General features: G+C 38.2%; 1 long non-coding RNA gene across 2 annotated transcripts in view; it reads right to left on the bottom strand.

Moving 5' to 3' along the window:
• Positions 1-18,615: 18,615 nt before the first annotated feature.
• LOC105072649 (uncharacterized) overlaps positions 18,616-20,995 on the bottom strand; it is a 38,072-nt gene continuing 35,692 nt past the window's right edge. For both annotated transcript variants that reach the window (XR_006726660.2, XR_012500115.1), the window contains one exon: positions 18,616-20,995. This exon is cut by the window's right edge. This is a non-coding gene — a long non-coding RNA (uncharacterized LOC105072649).

The following is a 20,995-nucleotide window of genomic DNA, read 5'->3' as shown; positions in this document are numbered from 1 at the left end:
CATGACCAGAGCTACTAACAGCAGTAGGTGAGACAGTCTGGAAAGAAGGCGGGTTAGAGATGAGACCCCGTAGGAGTTCAGTGCAATTGTCTAGATGAGGAATAATGACAGTCTCAATAAAGATAAATGATTTCCTGCCCTGGTTTCCACCTGACCCACGCAAAGTGTCAACTATAAAAGGGAAGTATATACTAAATACTAAACAGTCAACATATATAAAGTTCTTTATGTAGCAAACTCCCAGATAGCATTTGTCAAGAGCTCAGCACTATTCTAAGCACTTTACAAATATTAGCTTATTTAGTTCTCATAACAAATTAATGAGGTAGGTAATGTTAATAACCCCACTGTACAAATGGGGATATAAAGGCAAAGGAAGATTAAGTAACTTGACCATTTTTACCCAGCTCATAAATGGCAAAGTCAAAATTTGAATCCAGATAACCCGACCCCAAATCCCTTAGTCTTAACTACAATGCTATGCTCATTTTGGGAAGGAAAGTTACAATTTGAGTGTTAACACTCCAGATATACAGTTTAAGGCATCATTTTGAGAGTGAAAATGTAAACAAACAAGGAGAGGGTTGATATATAGTCTGCCCTGCTTAGCTAGTGTCTTAGATTGGGTTCTTGTAATTCTTCCTGGCTCAAGTGGAGGTGATTTATTGTGGAAGTGCTCCCAGGGCAGACTAGTAAGAGACTGGGGGAAGCGGGAAAGGGAAGGAGAAGCAGACAAGCAAGGCTACAATCTTCGATGAATTCTTGGACTTAGTCTGATCCTGCAGGGAGCTCTGCAGCATACGTTACACCTTGAGCTCATGCAGTCCTGAGGCTCGGGAGCTGGGCTTTGGACACCCTCCCTAGTCAATGGCTGGTTCCCAGCCACCTCCGGGGATGTGAGCCCCCAGGCATCCCCACCCTCCCCACTGGAGGTGGCTCAAATGGCCCGGGGCAATCCTTTGAAGAAGGTTGCTGGTGTACCTGAGGAAATTCTGAGGGATTCTGAGCAGGGTGCCGATGCATTCACCATGCCAGGGAACAAACGTTGTCTTTGAGGGTTTCTTTGATTCATTTTTTAAAAACATTTTTCTGTTTGTCTTTTTTTTTTAATGGAGATACTGGGGATTGAACTCAGGACCTCATGCATGCTAAGAACACACTCTACCACTGGGCTGTACCCTCCCCACTTTGATTCATTTTGAACATGATGTTCCTGTAATCCTTGTTTTTCGGTTTGTTAATTTTTGTCTTTTCTGGTTTTGCTAATCTATATCCTACCTCCTTGTATTTGTTTATACAAAACAGTAACAAAAAAATTAAGCTAGTCTTAAATAATACCAGATAGTCCAAAGATTTATATCTGAAAAAGGAAACCAAAAGGTCCTGGATGAAGGCTCAGAGCTGCCTTGGGAAGTAGGAGCTTGAGACAAAGTTGAACTGCTCTACAGAGGAAATGGAAAGAATTTGTTTTTCACTTTTTTTTTTTTTTCCTTCTGAGAGGACTAACACGGAGAGAGGAGTGAGTACAGAAACAACAGATGTAGCCAAAAGACTGCTGAGAATGGAGGTGTCTGATGTTTGATTTTAAGATGCTTGTGTGGCTCTGCCTCCATAAACAGTCACTGTAGATGGCTACATACTCCAAACCCTGAGTAAATAAGAGATGTTTTTGGTACAAAAACTAAAGCATGGATTGAAGACAGGGTAAAGGTGAAGAAAGAATTGCACACTGGAGAACAGGAATTCAGCGGAGGTGGCCAGCGCCATCTGGACCAGGAGACCAGAACTCCACAGGGAATTTGCAGAGATCTTGACAGAGGCACTGGGTTTTCTTTTCCCCAAGGCACGGGATATGACCATCGAGCCAATCTTCTCTAGATCCTTCTGATAACTGAACTACAATGAGGAAGCTGAAAGCACTTCAAAGTATCTTCATGAGGTGCTTTTATAAAGTAATACACAATCATAATATGGGAGAAGTTATGTGGGTTGTGTGAAAACACAAAATAAGGAAGAGACACAGACAGAACCAGAACTCAAATAGTCAAGTTCCTGGTCCAGTCTTCTGTTGTGTATTTTTGTTCCCAGCAGCAGTTTGCAACAGCAGGATTAGAGTTACTGACTGCATCTGGGGCTTCTCTGAAAACCTTAACAATGATACAGGGAATCTCAAAAATGAATTAATTTAAATCCCCTCTGGGTCACACCTGCCTGAAAAGCAGGAGACTTGAGGAATAAGATAAACGTATAGTCACCATGACACATTTCAGGTTTTGTCCAAAGCAGTAAAATGAGTGTGCGCCCTCTTAGAGGGACTTTGGCGACAGCCAGCTCTTAATGTGCTGGAAGCCGGGGGTGGAGGCGTGGCAAGCAGGGAGGAGAGCATGGGGGAAGACTTTCTTCTTGAGTCTTGTCTTAGTCTGGGTTTCTCCGAAGGCAAGCACTTGGGTGCAAGTAACTGATTCAGGAAGCGATCCCTGGGAGAGTGATGAGACACGGAAGGAAGGAAAGCCAAGAAAGGAGAAGTTCATGAGTAAGTTTCTGCATGGTGGGGAGAGCAACTAGGCCTCAATCCCTCTGGGGACTGTGCCGATTACTTAGAACCATCTCACAGAGAGACAGCCAAGACGGGATATTTACAGACCAGGTCCTGACCCTCTTTGGTCGAAGGTTGCTCTGGGGGGTCGTAACGCCACAGCATGTCCCTGCTGCCAGGGAAAGCCATCAGGGAGGGACACGCAGGAGCTGAATGCACAGAACTGTCTGTAAGTAGGGACACTGAGAGTTCTGAATGTTCTTTCCCTGGCTTAATAGTTATGTGACTTTAATTCTCTGTGCTTCAATTTACTCATCTACCGAAGCATGGTGATAAAACCGAAACTTACAGGATTTTCATGAGAACTAAATGACAACAAACATGCATGTAAAATGGTTAGAAAATTCTCAGGAGCCGATTTAATAATATGATTATCTTGTTATCTCTGCAGTGTTTGTTAAACTAACTTGTTAAATTAATTATGGCTACTTCTCTCTTATTCTTTGGAAAGATGATAATGGCATTGTCTTTTTTTTTTAAAGCAATCTAATGTTTTTTTCTTAACAGATTTTCAACTTACTGATGTTTACAATTGTGAATGTTGTAATTTTTTATAATGAATAGTTACAAAGGTTGCTATCTGTGAAGCAGATGACATACAAAGGAATGTCTGTATAGCTTCAGCTGTAGATCAGGTTTTATATTCTGTTAAGTCTTTAGTTTTATGTTTTGGTTTATTTTCTCACGTTATCTCTGCTAGATAAATGATCTAAGCTCTGCTCCAGATCACCAGGACTAGCGGCATGTTTTGGGTATCACTGTCAGCTACTGCTAAATATTATGATCAAAGGTGAACCCTGAGATAACTGAGCAATTTCTCACTGATACCATTTCCAGCACTCTGTAAAAGTCAATGGATGTCTACCTAAAAGTAAAAAGGAAAATATTTCAGCTTGGGAGGCAGAACAGAATGGATTCCTAATCTGCTTTTTGGTTGCTTTTTGCTTTGGATTCCTTCACATTCAGGTATAGTGTTTAGATGTGGTTTATAAACATGCCCAGCACTATGCCATCTCTTTATGTCTGTGATGTGTACAGAAAGTCATTCATTGCTGAGAAAGGACTGAATGCTCAGGGACTGAGCTTCTCAGTTTGATCTTCTCAAGAAACTGCATTCTCAGTATTAAAGATCGTAATATGTTGGCTGTGTGAAAGCTAGTAGAGATGGTGACGCATCCCTGAGTTGTGCAACTTGAGCATGCCACTTGAAAGCTGGCATTAAAAATGACATACTAGGGGAGAGGGTATAGCTCAGTGGTAGAGTGCATGCCTAGCATGCATGAGGTCCTTCCTGGATTTAATTCCCAGTACCTCTATTAAGCAAACAAACAAACAAACAAAACTAATTACCTCCCTCCATTGAAACAAAACACTACAAAAAATTTTTTTAATAACATACAGAAATGTGCTCAGGTGACCCTTCATTAAAAAGACAGATGCTCTCAACAGAAAGATGCTTCAGTGGGGAGACTCAGTTATATTTACTGCTTTCTTCCCTCACCCCCGCCCTTTTAAATAGACAATTTTTTAGAGTAGTTTTAGATTCACAACAAAACTGAGCAGAAAAGGTACAGAGATTTCCCATAGACCCCTGGCCTCCACACACACACAGCCTCCCCTACTATCAACATCCCCCACTAGAGTTGTACGTTGTTATCATCGATGACTCTGTCTCATTATCACTGTAATTTATGCTGGGGTTTACTCTTGGTGTTGAACATTCTATGTAAAGTGTATAATGGCACGTATCCACCATTATAGTATGGTATGGAAGTGTCACTGCTCTAAAATTCCTGTGTGGTCTGTCTCTCAATCATCTCTTCCTTTCCCCAAACCCTGGCAACCACTGATCTTTTTACCGTTTCCATTGTTTTATCTTTTCCAGAATGTCATATGGTTGGAATTACACAGTATGTAGCCTTTCCGAATTGGCTTCTTTCACTTGGTAATATGCATGTAAGGTTTCTCCATGTCTTTTCATGGCTTGATAGCGCATTTCTTTTTAGTGAATACTATCTGTTGTCAGGATGTACCATAGTTTATTATAGATTTACCTACTGAAGGACATCATGGTTGCTTCCAAGTTTTGGCGATTATGGATAAAGCTGCAATAAAGGTCTGTGTGCAGCTTTTTGTGTAGACGTACGTTTTTGATTCATTTGGGTAAATACCAAGTAGTACAGTGGCTGGATCATACTGTAAGTGTATGTTTAGTTTCATAAGAAATCACCAGGCTGTCATGGCTGGACCATTTTGCATTCCCACCAGCAGTGAATGATAGTTCCTGTAGCTGCACATCCTTGCCAGCATTTGCTGTTGTCAGTGTTTGGGGTTTCAGGTGTGTAGTGTTATCTCACAGTTGTTTTAGTTTGCCTTTCTCTAACAACATCTGATGTGGAGCATCTTTTCGTATGTTTGTTTGCCATCTGTGAGGTATCTGGTGAACTGTCTATTCAAATGTTTTGTTCATTTTAAAATCAGGTGGCTTGTTTTCTTATTGTTGAGTTTAAGAATTCTCTGTATGCATTTCTCCCAGTATGTGACTTGTCTTCTCATCTTCTTGAGTTTCTTTCACAGAGCGGAATTTTTTAATTTTAAGTAAGTCCAACTTACCAATTACTTCTTTCACAGACCACGACTTTGGCGTTGCTTGTAAAAAGCCATTACCATGCCCAAGGTCATCCATGTTTCCCCCCATCTTACCTTTAGGAGTTCTGTAGTTTTGCACTTTACACTTAGTTCCATGACCCACTTTGATTTATTTTTTTGTGAAGGGTCTAAATTCTGTGTTGGATTCTGTTTTTTGCTGTTGTTGTTTTTTAGCATGTGGATGTCTGGTTGTTTGGCATCAGTTGTTGAAAAAAAAAAATCTTTTCTCCATTGTATTGTCTTTGCTCTTTTGTCAAAGGTCAGTTGACTATATTTACGTTTACTTCTGGGTTATATATTCTGTTCCATTGATCTATTCATTTATTCTCTCATGTCAGTCTTCTGACTTTGGTCTTTTCATTTAATATTGTGTTGGCCATTTTGAGTCTTTTGCTTCTCCATATAAACTTTAGAATCAGATTGTTGATATCCACAATATAACTTGCTGGGATTTTGATTGAGACTGTGTTGAATCTGTAGATCAAGTTGCAATGAACTGACATCTAGACAATATTGAATCTTCCTATTGATGAATATAGACTATCTCTACATTTATTTAGTTCTTCTTTGGTTTCTTTTATCAGAGTTTTGTAGTTTTCCTCCTATAGGTCATATTGCTGATCTTTTTGAAGTATGTATATGGAGACACATACATACTAGTTACAATTTCATAATATTTAAATTTTTTTCCAAGTATTTATTTTTATGACTATACTTACATTACATATGGTAAAAAACAACCAAGCTTTTGGCCAATTTCAGGATGTTTTCAATAAACATCAATTAAGTGGTGAAAAATAAATACAAATGATACTTTTGATCAATACTGACATAGAAGAAAGAGTTCTTTGGATATAGCTCATCCCCTGTAAGAATACAGCACAATGGCCAGCACAAATTATACTAACACTGACAAAGCCGGTCATAATTTTGAATCTCTTTTGTGAAGACTGCATATCAGGTAAAAAAAAATTTTTTTAAGCCATATGATTGTCCAAGTCGAGAAACATAAAAATACAAAGAAGGGTTGTATTAGTCTCCTCCAAATTAAAGGAGGCTAAAGAGACATACCAATTAAATGCAAAGCATGATCCTGGATGGGACCCTGGACTGGAGGAAAAACAGCTATCAAGGTCAATATTGGGACAATGCATCAGTTTTAATATGGATTAGACAACAGTATTGCAACAGTGTTTGCTTTCCTGATTCTGATCATTGTGTCATGCCCACGTAAGAGGATGTCCTTGTATTTTGGAAATACACACTGAAATATTTAGAAACAGAGGGCATGATGTTTTCAACTTTCTTTCCTTTTTTTTTTTTTTAAACTACAGTCCCTATGCTTCACATGTATATGTGTAAAAATGCACACATACATTTTTATATAGAGGGAAATAATGAGAAAGCTACCATAGGAAAATGTAAACAAACTGGGTAAAGAGTAGCCGGACAATCTTTATACTTGAAACTTTTCTGTAAGTTAGAAATCATAACAAAATTAAAAGTTACCAAACCAAAAAAAACTTTTAAAGTAAGTCCAAAAAGTTTAAAAATCATGTATTTGACATATTTTCCCGACTTTAATAATTTAGACTTTTTAAAGCCCATCCAATAGCCGCCGATAGTCTATTTGGCTTAAAAATGTAAACATAAGGGAAAAACAGTTTAAAATACCACCTAATGCTTTAGTAATACATAGCTGCTAGATGAAAACATAAAACTGAAGAGAAATAGACTTCATCTTAGATTCTTGTAATCTTTTGTTTCACTATTCGTGAAGTTAACTCTGATGGAAAGATGATAGTGTACATAAGCAGATTTTTCTCCAACGAAAGAGACTTGGGAAAGATGATGTAACACTTCGTCTTCATGAGAAATGGGAAGTATTTAGAGGTAAAGGGGCATGACGTGGGGGAGGGTATAACTCAGTAGTAGAGTGGGTGCTTAGCATGCTCTAGGTCCTAGGTTCAATCTCCAGTCCCTCCTTTAAAACAAATAAATAAACTTAATTACCCCCTCCCCCAAAAGGGGCATGACATCAGCAATTTACTCTCAAGTGGTTCTGAAAGTAATATTATGAGAGAGAGGCTAATAAAGTAAAAGTGGCATAAGGTTAACAGATGGTAGTTGAGATGAAGAGGGTATGGGAGTTCTCTGTATCATTTTTTTTCTCTCTTATCAGTTGCAACTTTTCTGTAAGTTTGAAATTATTTCAAAAAAAAGATCACAGAAAAAAAAAAAATCCAAACATATATTAGGTGCTATCAGATGGTCCTCCTCACAGCCCTTACTCTGCAGTGCCAGAACAAATTCCACATCACACCATCTGCTTTCTGAGGCAGCTGTCCACACGGGCAAATGTCTAGATCCAGCCCAGTTTGCACTGCATCTTTCTGCAGCTTGCATCTCAAGCCCTGTGGCCTCCTACCAGTGAGCCTGACTCAGGCTAGCCCGTCACTGCACTGAGAAACTCTGTCGGGACTGGTCAGACTGGTTAAGGGACCTCTGGCCGTGTATGGTTAGGCAGATGAGAAGCACCAATAGGCCCATTTAAAAATAAATGCTGTTTAGTGGAAGCTCTAAAAACAAAATAAAACAAAACAAAATGTACTCTGCTTCAAAGACAGAAGACTCATCTGAGCTTTTCTGCTTGCTGTTAGATTCTGAGCAGCTGAGAGCACTGATCCTTGCAACCGAAGTCTGCAGCCTGGCTGGTATGAAGCACTGTGGCTGCCCCACACCCCAGTCTCTGTGATTACAGTTTTTATTTCCATGATTTCTTTCAGTATAAAATCAAGGTCAAGGAGCATATTGTTCCCCACAAAGACAGTGATTAAAGCAGTCTGTGGGCTGACATTCAGTCTAACCTTTTTATTTGTGTATCCTTTCTCGCTGCCTATGTAGCGGCTGTGCCGTCATTACTGCTATGAAAGCACATTTTCCAGACTCTCGATATTATTATAAATGTTAGGTAATGTTCATTAGCAGGAGAATTTATTTTATTGGAGTTGGGATATTTAATATATTACAAATGGGAAAGCTAATAAGTTAAGTATGTAACTGGTACTTAATAGAGGATTTGAAGGAAGACGTGCATTCATATGGTTAAGTGTGTTTGGGAATGTTGGGCACAAAATATTTTGTAAATGATTTAGTGAAAAATAATTGAAAAAATAATGCATTGAATCAGTAGAATTAGATGAAAATGTTATGATCAGCAGGGGGACAGGCATTGATAATAAGGGAGAGGTAGTTCAGTTTCTGCACTTTTTTTAGACAAAAAGTGAAGTAAGACAAGAGCTGAGGTTTTACCAAGGGGAACGGAGGTCTTGACTGAGAACAGATTGCATAACCTTATGTGTGTACACTAAGGACCTCTGTCTATGCTAATTACATTATAATGAGCAAAACCACATGAAAATAACCGTAAGCTGTATACAAGAGCCAATGGGACTCTTAGAAGGTCTACTGGCGTTAACAGTTGGAAGGAGTTTCAGGAAAAGATAAAAAATTAACTTCCCTGGGGGTAGAGCATAGATTTTATTTATTTATTTATTTAATTTTACTTAACTTTACTTCATCAGTCTTATCTGAGTCATAAGGAGAAAAGGGGTTCTTCTCAATAAGCCCGTTTCCCAGAACACAAAAGGATGTGTGTGGGTGTGGGGAGCATGGGGGTGATTGTCCTAACTGTCCCTGTTTTCCAGGAGCTCAGATAAATTTCAGAATTGGTAGCGTCTTTGGGGCAATTTCATCCCCTGTCTGAGCACCCTTCACTTCACTCTCAAAATGAGACTTCTAGGTGAGGAATTCTGACACCCCAATTCTTTTGCAGCCTGCCCTAGGGCACTCAGGAGCCCAGAAATAGCTCAGAATCTGGCGGTCCTAGAGCAGGGAAGAAACTGGAGAGCGGGGCATGGAGCTGGGAAATCAACAAAGGGGAGGGGAGTAGCATTACTATGAATGTCTCCCAAGTACTCCTTAGTACTAAAGTATCAATTGTAGAACCTTTTAGAGACACGGAAGTTCCTGGGGAATCAGAAAGCCCTAGTTTGCAGTGAGAACTGCGGTTCCTTGATGGTCACAGATTTTAGATAAAAGAAATACACTGTATACCTGTGAGTTCCAGAGTATCTTGGCCACTGCCTATCAATCATTTCTCCCGCTGGCATAGCTACAACCTGTGAAAATCAACCAAGGATCTCTGGCTGCACACAGCCTCACCTGCCTTGCTTCCCAGTGCTGCTGCATGGAGAACACCTGGAAATGGAGACGCTCTCTCTTCTCACAGCTTTTGAGCAGTGGTTTTGAAACGCATGCGAGAGGAACTGGTCACTGTGGCTATCTCCCCACCTCCAGAGGAGGGTGGAGATGAAGATGAGACAAGCTTAAAATACAGAATGTTCTCCTGGAACATGGGTTTGTGATGATGAATGGAACAAGAAGTCATTGAGCACTTTTCCCTCATATATGCCAAGAGCTGGCTCCTGCTCTTCATAAATAGTTCTGACCAACTACAGAACTAAGAATCTGTCAGTATGCATACATTATGGCAGTTTATTTTCTATGTCCAACAGTGTCATTTAATAAATAGTCTATTCTGTTAAATCTCCAAGCCTAATGTTTGCTATTAACTTGGTTCGGTGGATATCCAAGCTTTCTAACGATAATTCAATTTACTCCTATTTTTGTTACTCAGAATGAAACTCTGAATGATACCTTTCTAGTTTTGGTCTCCTCTCCTATGTCCGTAACAAGATCCATTAGTTATATTGTTCTGAAGTTAGGCCGTTACTGCACACCTCTGCGAATATACCCCAAACCACTGAAGGGGAATCTCCCTTTCCCCAACACCTCCACTCCCCTCAAAAAAGGTAGAAGATCAAGTTTTGCCTGGGGATCTCAGAAGCAGAAGGCTGAGATTGTTTAAGAATAAGAAAAGGACCAAAACCAGTGTAGTAGTATCTGAATGTTCTTCATTATGTTTTTTTAGAATAATAGTACTCAACTTTGGCAGCACATTGGAATAAACAGAAGGGGAATTTTAACAAAACCAATGCCTCAGTCCTACCTCAAGAGATTCTGATTTACTTGGTCTGAGGTGTGGCTGGGGTTTGGAATTTTAAAAAGCTTTCCTGGTGATTCTAATGTGCAGACAAGGTTGAGATGCAGTGCCATGGAGAAAAAGGAGTAGCAGGATATCTGAGTAGTTTATTAGTCCCTGGGTATCTGAAATTTCCATTTACTGCTCATTTTTAAAAGCTTAAAGTTATGCCTCGCCCAGACAAGAGATGTCGGCAAGTGCCTAGAACAGCCAAGTTATTCTTAGTGGTAGTATTTATGTTACTATTTTCATTACTAATTTTAAGCTTCCAAGAATCATATCTCAATAATTGATATATTAGATGACTTGGAGATATAGAACAACACAGCAGAGACCATCAAAGCTATTAAGTTTCACAAAGTAAACAATCACAAAGAACTCAAAAACATCATGGCTGAGATAAACTATATCTGGTTAATGAACTTCAGCTAAAATGAGTGGTACTTTAAGAACAATCTAAAATCTATCCTCAAGGCTGTAATGATTTTGAAGACTGTAATTGGCTTTTGGAGAAAATCATAGTTAGTCCTTTATTTTAAAATTATGAATAATATGAGATATTGCTTTTCCCCAGAAACCTCAAAGTGCTTGAGAATCACAGACCAACGCTCCTGGCATCTCAACTTCAGAAACACTTGTAGTGGTTCATTGCTTCCTCGACAGTAAATTATGCCTAACGCCACACCCGTAACGACTGTATGGCTGCTTTGACATTTTAAAATTTGATTTTTAAAAACCAAACTTTTACATGTAAAATGTGCACATTTCAGTATGTGCATTGCAGTCCAATAAAATTTTTTTAATTATTCATATAAATAATGTAGAAAGTCAAATAGATCTGTAAACCTGATAGCAAGAACCAACACTCACCTACCCAACCTTTTCCCAATTTTTGCTTTCCACTCCCTTAAGTAACTTCTTACTTAGGTAGTTTTTTAATATTTACTGCCATATTTCTAAATACCAGTTTATGAGGCTCTTTCTTTATTTTTTAGAATTAAATACTAGCTACCATCTTTTCAAAGTGGAAACTTATGGTTTACTTTTCTTACACTCCCATCTTCCTCTCCTCACTTCCACTTCCTTTCATCTCACTTTCCAGATGTAATTACATCATAATTTGTGGTTAGCTCAATAGTTTTTTTTTTAATTGAAGTATACTCAGTTTACAATGTGTTGATTTCTGGTGTACAGCATAATGTTTCAGTCATACCTATGCACACATATTCCTTTTCATACTCTTTTTCATTATAGATAACTACAAGATATTGAATATAGTTGCCTGTGCTATACAGAAGAAACTTGTTATCTATTTTATACGTACTAGTTAATATTTGCAAATCTCGAACCCCCAATTTATCCCTTCCTATTCCCTTTCCCCCTTGGTAACCATAAGGTTGTTTACTATCTCTATGAGTCTGTTTCTGTTTTGTATATAAGTTCATTAATGCCTTCTTTTTTCTTTTTTTAGATTCCACATATGAGTGATATCATATGGTATTTTTCTTTCTCTTTCTGGCTTACCTCACTTAGAATGACCATCTCTAGGTCCATCCATGTTGCTGCAAATAGCCCTATTTTATTCTTTTTTATGGCTGAGTAGTATTTCATTGTATAAACATACCACAGCTTCTTTATCCAATCATCTGTCGATGGGCATTTAGGTGGCTTTCATGACTACTGTAAATAGTGCTGTTGTGAACACTGGGGTGCATGTATCTTTCTGAATTAGAGTTCCCTCAGGATATATGCCCAGGAGTGGGATTGCTGGATCATATAGTAAGTCTATTTTTAGTTTTTTGAGGAATCTCCATACTGTTTTCCATAATGGCCACACCAAACTGTATTTTTGGTTTATTTTATTATGGACTCTGTAACTACTGTTTACTATTGAGCCACACAGAAAACTATAATTATATTTCCTTTCTTGTGTAACTTTTTGTTTATCCAACCTACAAATATATAATTGCTTTAGTTTTTGTTTGATCGTTTAAGTAAAATTTTCTATACCAATCATTCATTCATTCTCAAAATCTTTGTCAGAGTGGTAAAACTCCTCCCAATGATATAAACACAGAGTGGTTTATCAACCCAACTGTTTTCTTTAAAGGCATCCTTCCTGGAGCCCTCTGTCCTGGTCTAGGGTGGTGCCCCTCTAGGTGGGTTACACAGCAGTCTCAGGACTTCATTTCACTATAATTTAAGGAATTCCCTTCTTCTGTCCCTGGTGTCATGCTTCTGAGACTTTCCCTTTCTTGGTTTACACTCTTGCCTTGTAAGCACACTCTCCATTGGAAGATAAAGTATTGGACACCCAGCATCTCTGATTGTTTATTCTGCCCTCATACTTGGGTGGTTCAGTTATGGAATTTAGTACTACAAGTAATTCTTTCTTACATTTTGGAAGGCATCGCTTAAAGATCTGCTTTTTGCTGAGAAGATTTATAACATTTTATTTACTTCAACTGTAGTGAAATTTCAGGTGAATGTGTCTTGATATGGTTCTTTGTAATTTATTTTTCTGGGCACCTAGTTGCAATCTGGAAATTGATGTCCTTTGGTTTGGGTAAGTTTTGTCTTATTTCTTTGAAACATTTCTCATCTATGTTGCTCTGTTTTTTTCTTTCTGGAACTCTTATTTGTTAGATGTCAGACTTCCTAGACTACTTGTATTAATTAATTTTCACACCTTTTTTTCCTCTTATTTCCAATATGTTTGATTTTTATTCTACTTTCTAGAAGAATTCCTCTATTTTATTTTCCAAACTGTCTACTGAATAAAACATTGGTTGTCATATTTTTATTTCCAAAAAATCTTTCTAATTCTCTTACTGTACTTTTAAGAAATGTGTTCTTGTATGATAGACGTAACACCTTCTGTTATCTAAAAGTTCTTACAGATTTTTTTCCTGTTCCCTGCATATTCTATTTACTTTAACTTCCTTTTTCTCATCTCTGTCTTTCATGATAGACTGCTTCCTTAAATGTTTATTTAGTAAGAGGATGACAAAAATCTATTAGAAGCTTTGTGAAGCTTTGTATGTGTGAGTCAGATCACCAGGGAGTTATCAGGCAAGAACATGGATATTTGATTGGTGTGTCACCAAATGTCAGGATCTGTAGGTTTTTTCCTCTTGACTTAGTCAGTTTTCCCAGAGAGTAATCCTTCACTCTCCTGCCTAGAATGCAGTTATGGGTTGAATTGTGTTCCCCAAAAGTACATGTTGAAGTCCTCACCTCTAGTATCTCAGAATGTGACCTTATTTGGAAATAGCGTTGTTGCAGATGTAATTCATTAAGATGAGGTCATACTGGAGTAGGGTGAGCCCTTAATCCAATATGATGGTGTCTTTATAGGAAGAAGAGACAAAGCAACACACACACACACAAACAGGGAGAGAACCAACATGTGAGGATACAGGCAGAGATTGGAGTGATGCATCTGTGCACCAAGGAGTATCTCAGGTTACCAGAAGCTGGAAGAGACAAGGCAGAATCCTAGAAGCTTCAGAGAGAGCATGGCCCTGCTGGCACCTTGATTTTGAACTTCAAGCTTCCAAACTGCTGGATAATAAATGTTTTAATCCACCTGGTTTGTACTTTGCTACAACAGCCCTAGGAAACTAATACAGATGCAAAAGCCTGGTTTTCAAGAATCAGCAGGGAAAGGATGCTAGAGGTTGTCCCCACTCAGTATCTAGACTTTTATTTATTCCCACTCTTCTCACTGTGGCACTTTATCCCTGCCCTCAGCTCTGAGCCTCAGACCCTCTCTGGTTCAGTTTTTCCAGTGTCTAATCCTCAAATTATGCTATAGTGGGGGAAGGACAGCCTACTGGTGGTTCAGGGTGGGGGAAGTAACCTTCTCTTGTGAACTGGTGTTTTAACTGCTCCTCATACAGACTGTCAACCAGTCTTCCACCCTTTCATCCTACCTTTGTAAGTACTTGGTCCTTCTGAGTTCAAGTCTTTTCTGAGGCTTTTGCCCTTCAGCTAAGTTTGTTCTAAACTGTTTCCCCCACAACTGAAAGATAAGTAGGCTTTCAGCTTCTTCAATGCTGTTAAGTCAGTTTTAACTCCTTTGCCTGCTTTTTTGGCTGTCAATATTTTGGCTTTTATTTTTTTTATTCTTATGGGTCTATATCATTTTTTAAAATGATATGATGATTTTGGTGAGGATTCAGGAAGGAGCAGAGAAATGGACGCGCTCAATCAAGCACGTTTAGCTGAAAATCCAATCACATGATGTAAAGTGGGTCTAGTTGCCAGCTGGGTGAAAAACAGAAAAGAACTTGCTCAACTCGATAAAAGGCATTTCTGAAAAACCTACAGCTAACATAATATTTAATGGCAAAAGACTGAACGCTTTCCCCCTAAGATCAGGAATGAAACAAATACATTTACTCTCACCACTTTTACTCAGTCTTGTACTGGAGGTGCTAGCCAGTGCCATCAGATACGTTTTGATTTTTGAAACTTTCTGGAAAATAAGTTTTTTTCTTCCTATTTTAAGATTGGTTGAATCTATGGATGTGGAATCTATGGACACAGAACCTGTGGATACAGAGGGCCAACTGCAGTTAATTGTATGTCAAGTGTACCTCAATAAAGCTGTTAAAAATTCAACTCCAGTCATTTTGGTGGGGTTCCTGGGTGGAACAGGGAAATAGATGTGGTTGGAACACCATGTTTAACTCAAATCCAATCACACATCTTTGTAAAGAATCCTGTTCTCATTTCAAAAAAAATTTTTTTTTGCTTGCTCTATTTCTTTCTATCACTCATTAATACTTCCATTCATTTAAGCCTCATCTTGTTCCCAACCCAGCCACGTTCTAGGTTGGGTACTAGGGATGGGCTCCAACGCAGTGATTACCAAAGGTGGCTGGAATGTTATTGCCTGAGGATTAACTCCATAGTTAAATCAGGTACAGATCTGTCCCTGGAGCAAGAGAATAGACCAAACAATGTTTCAGGGTCTTTTCTTTTCAATAAATTCATTAAGTAGTCATGTTATAAATGGTTATTATTAAAAATCAAGGAGGCAAGTAAATTAGATAGGGTGTCTTGGCATTTGTGGGTTCATATATGCTGTCTCTCCTCACCCCTTAGTCCAACACTTATCCAAGTCCTAATATCTGAAAGACACCTTGACTTTACAGGCTGCTGGGATGGGTGGAGTGAGCATGAATGACGTACACATGTAAGGTATGCCCAGCACATGTATGGACATGTCAGAGGCACACCTATACCATGATTGGTAGATCTAGATTGAAATTCTTTTCCCCAGAATTGCTTTAATCATGCATTACTTCTTTTCATAACAGGAGCCCCTGGTTTTACCATTTATATTTTCCTTATAACCCCAGTAGACAAATAATGTTTTTAATTTTGAAAGTTTTTGTTCTCACAGTGAATGGGAAAGTCCCAAAATGATCAGGAATTTTTCCTAAGTATAATTCAGAAACAGAAACTACCAGATCTCAAAAATCTTTAAAATAGAAATCAGAAGGCTCAAGTCAGGAATAGCAACTTACAAATGAAGTAAAGCAATTTACTAAATTGTTAAAGGAAGGAAAAGGATGAAAAGTGGGGAAAGTGAGCCCCTTGAGGGTAGTGTCCATGTTTTATTACCTCTGTACTCATTCTGCAGAGCACAATAGGTAGACATCTGTTGGGCATCTATCACTTTGGGTGTAATTTGCATTCTTTTCCTCTTACTCTGATACCAAACTGCCTGGAAGTCATAGCATGTGGATCTGGTAAGATTCTGTGTTCACTCACCTACTAGGCCTGGCCACTCATTTCCCTGGGAACAGTAATTTAGTTAGATGAACAGTTAGATGAACTAATCTGGGTCAATTACAGTTTTCCCTAAGACTTATCTTGCTTGTTTGTTGGAGAGATTTTTCTGAGATACAGACACAGTCTTTGATTGTAGGAGAAAAACATGAGGCCCCGAATCCAGCTGTGGCTGAAGGCAGCTGCAATCCTCTTCTGTTTGAGCTAACTTGAGTTGGGTTTCTGTTACTCATAACCAAAAAAATTCCAACTCATGCCATCCTAATAATTTAATGACACTTTCTACAATATGATTTTTAAAATAAATATAAAGGTCAACTGTCTTCTAACTCAAATGAGAACAAAATACAAGCAAACAAAATTTAACTACACATTGGGAGAGGAAGGTTTGCAAGTAGGAAAAATGTTCAAATAGTAAAATGTTTTAGACAACCAAGAGAGGTAGTGAGGGAGACTACAAACTTCTTTTACAAATTTTTAGAAATGGTCTCTCATCAAAAGTGGTTTAGCTACCTAGACATGAACAATAAGTGATGTCTTAAGATCTCTGACTATGCAGCTATACCTTATGTGTCTAAGTTGCACTAAAGTGAAGAATAAAATCGAGGGGGTAGGGTGTAGCTCAGCGGTAGGGTGCGTGCCTAGCAGACATGAGGTCCTGGGTTCAATCCCCAGTCCCTCCATTAAAACAAACAAACAAACAAACAAACCCGATTACCTCCCCCCACCAAAAATAAATAGATAAACAAATAAAAATTAAAACTATTTATAAAAAAGAATAAAATGAAGCTACATTCCCTGGAGTATCCTAATTAGAATGACTTGGAGCCACTATCTACCCACTGAGGTACCTAGTCTCTCTGCTCATATATGCCCTGTCTTTTCTCAGAGTTCCCCAGGTATTTTCTCACTGCTGGTGACAAAATGACTCTCATTCTTTTGTTCCTGTCTTCTCAGCTTCCTTGGCTGTCTGGAGTCTTCAAGAGGAATCCAGGGTCAAGGAGCAATGCTGTCTCCTGAATCCCCAACTGCCTCTCTGAACTTCCAGAGCCTTGTGAGCTGTCACGTGAGGGTGGGGAGAATGACTTCCCTGCAGGTGCTTATCGCACATGGACAGCCGGGTTCTGAAGTAGCACTACAGTCTCAGGGTCGGTCATGGAAACAGGTTGAGCCATAAGTTTAAATATGGCCACACACACCTACACACATGAACACTGCTCTTTAGGCACAGAACACAACAGCTTTTCTAAAGTAAATACAGTCTCTCCACCTACAGCAGCACAGATAAATTTTACCTTTGTTGTACTGAGCACCATAGTAACTAACATAGAGCCATTTACATCTCCATTTCAAAAGAAGCTGTTTTAGAACACTCCCTCACACCATACACAAAAATAAACTCAAAGTGACTTAAAGAATTAAACATAAGACAAGACACTATAAACCTCCCAGAAGAAAACAGCCAAAACATTCTCTGACATAAGTCTTAGCAATGTTCTCCTAGGGCAGTCTACCCAGGCAATAGAAATAAAAGCAAAAATAAACAAATGGGACCTACAATCTTTTGCACAGCAAAAGAAACCATAAGCAAAACAAAATGACAACCTACAGAATGGGAGAAAATAATTGCAAATGATGTGACTAACAAGGGCTTTATTTCCAGAATATGCAAATAGCTCATACAACTCAATAACAAACAAACAAAAAAACAACCCAATCCAAAAATGGGCAGAAGACCTAAACAAGCAATCCTCCAATGAAGACATACAAATGGCCAATAGGCACATGAAAAAATGCTCAATATTGTTAATTATCAGAAAAATGCAAATCAAAACTACAATGAAGTATCACCTCACACCAGTCAGAATGGCTATCATTCAAAAGTCCACAAACAATAAATGCTGGAGAGGGTGTGGAGAAAAGGGAGCCCTCTTACACTGTTGGTGGGAATGTAGTTTGGTGCAGCCGTTATGGAAAACTGAATGGAGATTCCTTAAACGATTAACAATAGAGTTACCATATGATACAGAAATCCTACTCCTGGGCATATACCTGGAGGGAACTCTAATTTGAAAAGATACATGCACCCCAGTGTTCACAGCAGCACTATATACAATAGCCAAGACATGGAAACAACCTAAAGGAACACAGACAGATGACTGGATAAAGAAGATGTGAGATATTCATATCTACAGCTATATCTAGACACACACACACAATGGAATGCTATTCAGCCATAAAAAAGAATTAAAATAATGCTATTTGCTGCAACATAGATGGACCTGGAGAATGTCATTCTAAGTGAAGCCAGAAAGAGAAAGAAAAATACCACAGGTTATCACTTATATGTGGAATCTAAAAAAAAGACACAAATGAACTTATTTACAAGACAGAAACAGACTCGCATATATAGAAAACAAACTTATGCTTACCACGGGGGAAAGGGGGTAGGAAGGGATAAATTGGGAGTTTGAGATTTGCAGATACTAACTACTATATATAAAATAGATAAACAACAAGTTTTTATTGTATAGCACAGGGAACTGTATTCAGTACTTGTAGTGTCCTGTAATAAAAAAGAATATGAAAACGGATATATGTACGTATATTTATGACTGAAACATTATGTTGTACACCAGAAATTGACACAACATTGTAAACTGACCATACTTTAATATAAAATAAAGTAATTAATTAATTAATTTAAAAAGAAGCCGTTTGCTTTACTTTTTTTAAAAAATGAGATTGGTGTAATTTATCACTTTCTGTATTCTTTTCATTTTAATTTTTTTTGGTGTTGACATTTTATCATTTAGAGTGAAGTACAGAAACCTTACCTTCTTTTTCCTTTACCCACCCCCATTTATAATATAATTGTCTTAAATGTTTCCTGTCCATATACTGAGTCACATCAGACTATGTTCCAACAAACAATTTTAAAAACTCAGTAAGTTGATTATATTCATCAATATTTTTACCCTTTTATTATTTCTTCTTCCTGATGTTCCAGGATTCCTTCTTTTATAATTTTCTCTCTATTTAAAGAACTTCCTTTAGCTTTCCTTTTAGGGTTGGTCTAATGGTGACAAATTCTTTTAGTTTTTCTTGTTTTCTTCTTCATTCCTGAAGAATATTTTCACTGCATGTAGAATTCTGCATTCACAGTTCTTTTCTTTTAATGCTTCAAATGTTATGTCACTTCCATTTGGCCTCTATGATTTCTGATGAGAAATCTGAAGTCATTCAAATTATTTTTATGCTACTTACTTGTAGGCATCATTTGTCTTTTTAAGATTTTTTTCTGTCTTTGTTTTCAGAAGTTTGATTATGATGTGTCTTGGAATACATTTGGGTTTATCCTATTTGGGGTTCAATAGCTTCCTGAATTTATGGGTTAATGTCTTACGCCAAATTCAGAAAAATTTCGGCCATTATTTTCTTGAACACTTTTTCAGTCTCACGCTCCTTCTCTTCTCTGGAAACACTTGTTACGATCCCACGGGTCCCTGAGTTTCTCTTCATTTTTCCCCTTCAGCCTATCTTCTTTCTGTAGTTCAAGTTGGGTAGGTTTTACTGATGTAACTTCAAACTCACTGATTTATTCTTCCATCCTCTTCCAACTGCTATTGAGTTCTTCTGGTGAGTTTTTTATACTTTATTATATTTTCAGTTCTAAAATTTTCTTTTGGCTCTTCTTTATAATTTCCATTCCTTTGCTGAAACTGTCTATTTTTTCATTTGTCTCAAGCATGCTCAAAATGACTCATTGAAACACTCCTTATGATGGCCTCTCTAAAATCCCTGTAGGATAGTTCCAATGTCTGTGTCATCTTGGACCTGCCATCTGTCTGATTGTCTTTTCTTATTCTAGTTGAGACTGTCCTGATTTGTGGGAAAAGGGTTTCTTTTTTAAATTAGTTCCAGACATTTTGGTTATTATGTTATAAGACTCTGCATCTTATTTAAATCTTCAGTTTCAGCAGGTTTCCTCTGACACCACACCAGTGAAGGAAAGGTGATGTTGCCTTTCACTGCCAGGGGGGAGTGGAGGCCAAGCTCCCCACTTGGTCTCCACTGACCCTTTGGAGGATGGAGACCTTTTTAACTGGCTGATTAGGATGAAAGTCCTGGCTCCTCTGAGCTCCTCTGACACCACTCCAGTGTGGGGAGAGGCAGGGAGGAGGATGCTTCATTCCAACGGGGTGAGGATAGAAGTCTAGGCTCCCCAATCAGTCTCTGTTGACAAGGGTAGGGGTGGGGCCTCACTTTTTCCTGAGGCATTTGGCTGCACCAGGGCCATTATTGTCTAAAAGTTTTCAGTCTTGCTAAACTGCCCCCTTTCTTGTCCTTTGGCTAGAAAGAATGGGTTTTTCTTGGACTTTTTTTTTTTTTTAATCTAAATTTGTTGGCATTTCTAGGTTGTTAGCTTCTCCAGGACCCAGCTGAGAATATGAGAGAAAAAGAAAACCTAGGGAACTCAATGTACGTCAGTCTTTGGGTCCTGAGGTCCCTGGCCATTCTGTTTTTTTGCTTAACCTTTCAGTCTTTTCTTTATTTGTTTTTTAAAAAAATTTTCCCCCATATTTACCAGGTTTTTTTTGTTTTTGTTTTAAACATTTTTTTATTGAGTTATAGTCATTTTACAATGTTGTGTCAAATTCCAGTGTAGAGCACAATTTTTCAGTTATACATGAACATACATACATTCATTGTTACATTCTCTTTCACTGTTAGCCACCACAAGATCCTGTATATACTTCCCTGTGCTACACAGTTCTTTGTTTTAAATATAACGTTCAGGGTTTTTAGTTGTCCTTAGTGGAAGGAGTAAGGAGAAGTGTGTC

The sequence above is a fragment of the Camelus bactrianus genome, chromosome 17 (genome assembly GCF_048773025.1).
Source record: "Camelus bactrianus isolate YW-2024 breed Bactrian camel chromosome 17, ASM4877302v1, whole genome shotgun sequence".
In the NCBI taxonomy this organism is placed as follows: domain Eukaryota; kingdom Metazoa; phylum Chordata; class Mammalia; order Artiodactyla; family Camelidae; genus Camelus; species Camelus bactrianus.
Note: the sequence above shows the minus strand (reverse complement) of the source record. Positions and strands in the feature narration are given on the sequence as shown.